Source organism: Kryptolebias marmoratus, linkage group LG6 (assembly GCF_001649575.2).
Source record: "Kryptolebias marmoratus isolate JLee-2015 linkage group LG6, ASM164957v2, whole genome shotgun sequence".
NCBI lineage: Eukaryota > Metazoa > Chordata > Actinopteri > Cyprinodontiformes > Rivulidae > Kryptolebias > Kryptolebias marmoratus.
This window is the reverse complement of record NC_051435.1, coordinates 23,203,714-23,209,713: the sequence shown is the minus strand read 5'-3', so window position 1 is coordinate 23,209,713 and position 6,000 is coordinate 23,203,714. Positions and strand designations below refer to the sequence as shown.

The 6,000-nt window shown below is 44.6% G+C and overlaps 1 protein-coding gene across 4 annotated transcripts in view; it reads left to right on the top strand.

Annotated features, from left to right (window-relative positions):
* Positions 1-2,897: 2,897 nt before the first annotated feature.
* Positions 2,898-6,000, top strand: part of LOC108244201 (radixin) — a 51,162-nt gene continuing 48,059 nt past the window's right edge. The window contains exon 1 of one of the 4 annotated variants that reach the window (XM_017430176.3): positions 2,898-3,030. The gene's annotated coding sequence lies outside the window, so the exon portion shown is untranslated. The other 3 variants (XM_017430177.3, XM_017430175.3, XM_017430174.3) reach the window with 3 other exon arrangements.

Sequence of the window (6,000 nt, the reverse complement as noted above, 5' to 3'; positions counted from 1 at the left end):
TCAATTCAAAAATACTTTATTAATGCCAAAGGGAAATTAAATGTTGTTGTAGCTCATAGTCCTGATTTTGTTAAAGAGTTGTTAAAGATATCTACACCACCTTCCAATTATATTGACCTAATTAACTGTAATATACATTTATGATATATGTGTGTGTGTGTGATGGTGTTTAAAAGCCTATTGTTACTTGTAATCTGCTGGCAGATGTTGTCCTTATGCTGGTTTTCGTGATCAAATCAAAACTATACTTGATTTTGTCGCAACAAAATCAACACTGCAACTGTCCCTGGGTGGAGATATGACTATTATTTGCTGTGATGAAGTGTAGGTTTGTAACTCTGAAAACCAGCTCAGCAATCCTGTTAGAAACATTAGAATACTGGCTGCTTTTCTTTGTCACCACATGTTACAGGTTTTTTAAATGCTTACATTTTTTTTTACATTGATAATTCAATGCTGAAAACACAAAAGGGATAAGAAAAACTAAACATAAAATCAATCAGGAGTGAGTGAAATAGAGGGTTCGAAAATGAGGTTGGTGTGACAGAGTGAGTCTTCTTTAAAAGAAGACTTGTCCATGGGTGTAAATGTGGCCAGTTTTCTTAAACTTTCAGGGTTTATGATTTCAGCACAAGACCCTGACAACCTTAACATGCCACAGTACTTCCTGTTCAAACCCCGCTGTTATAACGGTGTTTCCTTAAAAAAATAGGAAAGAGCCTAATCAGGATTATGTTCACACAGAAAACTTCAACAATGAAATTTAAGCATTTTAGCCAATGCATAAAGACACACCCCAAAAGTAAAATGCTAAATATTATGTTTTTCTTTTTTATTTCTCACAGATTTCAGCTGCATTTGAAATACTCGTGGAGAGTTTTTGATTCAGCTGGAACCATTTGGTTTCCAGAGGACTTCAGGCTGCCGGTGACTTGAAGAGAATCCCGGGGACCGTGCTGCTGAACGAAGCCGGGAGATTACTGTAATCCCATTTAATGTACCACGTTACTTCCTGGAAAGTGCTGACTGGAAACACACAAGGGAAAGTGAGAGGACGCGGCCTTGAAGAGGAACCGTTTGGGGGAAGAAAGTCAACAACAGGACAGATACGAGGCATTTTCACACAGGTTGCTGATGATCATGTCATCTGTTGAATTTAGAGGACCAAATTTAGAGTTAGACATTCTGCTTACGTTTAGGTTCTGCAGTGTAGTCCTTTTTGTGTGAGGGATATTAAAATACATTACTGACTCAAACCGATGAATCACCTCCCTCGATATTTTACAGTAATCTGAATTTAGAGCTGGGGAAAAAACTATTCACCTTCTTACTGATTTCATTTGTTGTTGTTTTTTGTCACATTTATAGATTTCAGCTCATCAAACAAACGTTATTACCAGACAGAGGTGACCCGGGTAAATACAAAATGCAGTTTTTAAATGATGAACTCATTTATTAAGAGGATAAAGCTACTTGAACCATCCTGGCCTTATGTGGAAAACCTAAAAGACTGGTTGGGTTTTTACTTGCAACATCTGCAGTGAAGCATTTTAGATAACTGGAAAAGAGTCTGTCACATCGCTGTGGAGGAACTTAGCTCAGTGGTGCAGTGGTTCAGAGAAATATTAAAAAGTACTCATTAACAGCAAGCATATAGGGTATATTATGTCCAATTTTAGGGTCTTTTTTGCTGACCCACAACTTCTACGTTAAGCAAACAAACAATACCGATGAATAAAAGTGACTCAGACTCTGTGAAGTGGTCCTGATCCAAGCTCTGGCTGAATGTGTGCCGAAGTGATCAGTGACTGCATGGTCCATGTGTGTTTTTCTCATGTGGAGTTAAGGTTCAGCCAGGCAAGCTGCACGCTGGTAACTCACGGCCCTTTGTTGACACATCTGTCCGTCTCGCAGTTGTTTCCAAAAAAGCCTTCATTACCAGGTAGCAGGGGTCGAGTGGGGAGCGCCTCCAGGAGGTGGGCACCCCCACGCCTGCTGAGCAGCAGAAACACGATCGTAAGAATGTATGAACAGGTCTTTTAGCGCCACAAGCTGCGAGGCAAAAAGGCAGGCAATAATGTTTTTGCCTGTGCGTGTGCATGTTTCTTTGTTACCAAAAGCTATCATAAACCACTGGACGAACTTTAATAGATTTCTCAGAAAGTACGAGCCAGATGGCCGACAACTGGTGAACCTTTGCAGTCCTCCCTGTTCCACATGCCTGCCACAGCTAACTGACCTCAACCAAACACAAAAAACAGCTATAACTCGTCCAGTTTAATTACAGGTCATTCAAAGAGCTGGCTGTATCGTGTGAGATCGCTCATAATGTTATCTTCAAGGTTCAACCAAAATGGCAGTAACTGCCGATGAGATGCTGCGTCAAGGGCTGAAAGGCAGAGGTTAAGATGACAGGGGAATTTGGCAAATGTTATAGTCTACTCTGAAAATACAGAAGGGTTTAATATCAATACTCCATTGTCCTCAGTGTTGGGGCATCTGCCAAAGACGTGTACTAAACCACAGCAGGGGGCTTCTTTGTGTAGCAACCCAAAAACGCAAAAGCGCAAAGTGGCAAGGAGCCACTAGAACTAAATCAGTAATTTCTGCTGTAGGTCATGAAACACCAAGTCTGGAGGTCTGGAGATTATAACTCAAGTCACAAACAGATAGAAGGTATTATTATTTTATTATTCATTTTGCCCTTATTGTTAGCAAAATTTGTTAAGGCCAGCCTGCAGCGACGGGAGTCTCTGGTGCTGTTTTTTTACTGAAAGGTTTGGGAACCTCTGAACTGAACAACAGCATTTTTTAAAATGGTATCACCCGCAGCTGTTGTGGCTAAGGATTCTTGTTTTCCCAGCTGCGTTTCAGACTTGTTCAGATTTGGGTTCGTCCCACCTCACTCCGCTGTAACTCGGCTGCGTGTCACAACACTCTCACACACTGGGAGTGTTGTGAAACAGAAACAGTTTATGAGCTAAGGATGGTTGGAAGCCGCCTGCGCTTCAGGTCAACGCTTCACAGGAGGTAGGGAGAGGTTTTATTGTTGAAAAAAGTTCATCGGAACAAAACGGGGGACCTGTTCAGCTAAGTGTGGCTTATTTTGTGGCGTCAAATGCATCTCTGAATGCTGAGGAACGAAGTCCAATCAATTATCTGTAGATACAGACAAGTGTTGCCATTTTATAGGCATTATTCTTCTGTTTCAGTGTTCAGTTCAGTGTTATGATGTCACACTCTAACCTTTGAGCTGTCTAAACTCGTTTTACACTCACAAACTTTACACTTCATTAGAGTTTATGCAGTTTACTGTACCCCAGTTTGTCTCTCACTGCTGTAGCACATCCAAACTCTCATTGACTTCCATTCTATGAGACGTTTCGTTGGGTCTTTTTTAACTTCTCATATCTTCCACATAAAACTCTGCAGACACGTAAAAATCGACATGAGTGACAATCAAATGCTTCTGCCACTTACGCTTTAGTGTTTGGGCCGTAGAGTTGAAGAATGTCATTGTCATAATTGATGGTGTCTGCTATGATAAATCTTCAACATCTTTATCGTGTACACATTTTTTTAAAAATAATTTTTTCTTTTGATTTCTTAAGTACAATAATAATTTTTTTCCCCCCACATCTTGCCCGTGTCTTTGTGTCTGTCCTGTTAGCAAAATATCTCATGAGCCACTGGACGGATTTTGATCAAACTCTCAGAAAGTGGCACTCAAATGTACATCTGCAACTGGCTACTTTTTTGGACTCGATTCAGTCCACCACAGTTAACCATCCTTGGCCAACACAAACACGGCTCTAACTCCACTAATTTGACAGACATTGAGCTGAGACCCGGTGCGGGAGTAGCTGAGAGTCGTCCTCAACACATACTCCGAGCACTAAGATCTCACCATATCACATAATTGCACAAGATGGCTGCTAATCCATCCCTTCTCTTCATAGGACCAAGCTTTTATTTTTCTTCTGTCTGAATCATGGTGAGTGCTGTCAGGGAGTGAGAGACACAGGTGTGTGGTTACCATGGTGACCCTGAAGGGCCAACTTCATCGTTTCTTTTGATCTTTGCTCTCCTTATTTTCTTACACATCTAGCATTTTGTCAGCTTAGATCATTACAGAATTAAGTCCCAAACTATTATTATCATTATTAAGAGAATAAAGTTGGTTTTCAGGGCGAAGCTGAGTGGAAAGTTTTTACGCCATGCGTGAGGTGTTTTTCCCGAAGCAGCAGCAGCGGGTCCTCGAAATAAACCGTGAGCTAACTCGCTGAGCGGAAGGGCCTGCGGGCCGTGAAGCCTGTCCTTATTGGGTGTGATGAGGCTCAGTGCCCCCGGCTGACACCCCGCAGCCCCGCAGGGCCGCGGGAGGGGGGAACGAGTCTGCGGGGCTCGGCTCACCACGCCTCAGCGCGGTGACTCCGTCAGCCATATTGACTGCCTCCTCCTCCGCCGCCGCAGCCGTGGAGACACTGGTGGAGTCTACTTCGGTGTTAGTCCGGTAAACAGCGCCGAGGACGGCAAGGTGAGCCGCTCTATTTTTACTCGCTGCGGATATATAAAGTCCCGCTGCCAGCCGGGAGGAGGAGGAGGAGGAGGAGGAGGAGGAGGGCGGCGGCGGCGGCTCGACTCATCCTCAGAGGAGCCAGGCGTTACTTAGAGAGGTGAGTTTTGTCGCCTTCGTCTCCGCCTCGCTCGCGGATTTACCCTCTTGTCCGGGTTGGAGAACAGCCGAGGTGAGGCTCAGTCCGGACCGTGAAGGAGCGGCGGCGTCTCCGGGCTCGGGGCGGTGAGCCAACGTCAGGGTTCCCGCTTCACCTGTTTCTGACCGGCTCCTTGAGGGCTTCGAGGACGGGAGAGTCGGGTGAGTCAGGGGGAACTTAGACTAGGTGTCTCTCGCCGCTGGTAAATGTTATGTAACAGAGCAGCTAGCCGGGGTAAGATGTCCGCGGTACAGAGGTGGGTTTATCAGGGGGTTTAGCTCCGAGCGGAAACATGTTGGCAGCTTTATTAGCCCCCCCGGGGTGTCTGTGAGGAACCAGTGGGTATCTGAAGCTGCAGCTCGGGTCTGTGCTCGCCTCTCTCGCGGTCAGGGGGGGGACGAAATTCAAATTCCGCTATTTTTTGCGCCTGTTTGCCGTCGGCCGCTGTAATAAAACCCGAGCGGTCGCTCATTCGTATCAGTAAGTTCGTCAAGTTTAATATTTGCTCTGAATTGTTTACTATCCGCCATGGAAACCACTTCGTTACTACTTCGGCTTTTCGGACGTAGACTGGGGTCCTGAATACGGTCATAGTGCTGCGCGCGCCCACACCTGAAGCCCAGCGGTCTATCGGACACTAACAGACGCTCCGCATCGACAAGGAGATTAGAGGCTGCTGATTGGCCCCTTTGGAGCACTTCATGCCTTTGATTGGTTAACGTCTATGCCAATCGACTCGTCCACCAGCTTTTGTCTCCGCCCCCCTTTGGGACCAAATTACAGCTCATTTGAGAAAGAGGCTCTGTGCTGCATGACATTAGATACCTTTGACGGCTGGTTTTAGATTTCTGTGTTTTTTGTGCCCTGTTGAATAATCATGTAGGCCAAGACCAGACTAGGAGAATATGGACTTATTCTGATCACATGTCTGTTATCAGGGTTCCTATGTAGTTTTGAAAAATGTGGAATTTGGTTTGACCTTTAATCCAGGTTTAGATAAGTAAGGGAAAAAAAAACATTGGTGTTTCTAGACTGTTCCCCATTGCATCTAAATTAAAGACCTAGATTTCAGTGATTGAATGCATATCACTCACGGGCTTTTCGTCCCAGTGTTAGACTATGATGAGAACAGATAGTAGTTTTGGTTAAACCTCCTTATGCACGAGAGCTGCAGTACAAATGTTGACAAAGCAACATTAACAGCAGTGTCCCCCCATGGGAGAATAGGTTGTGGTTTTCTTTCAGTCACAAACCAAGCATATCAAGGATCACAGCAAACTGCCAA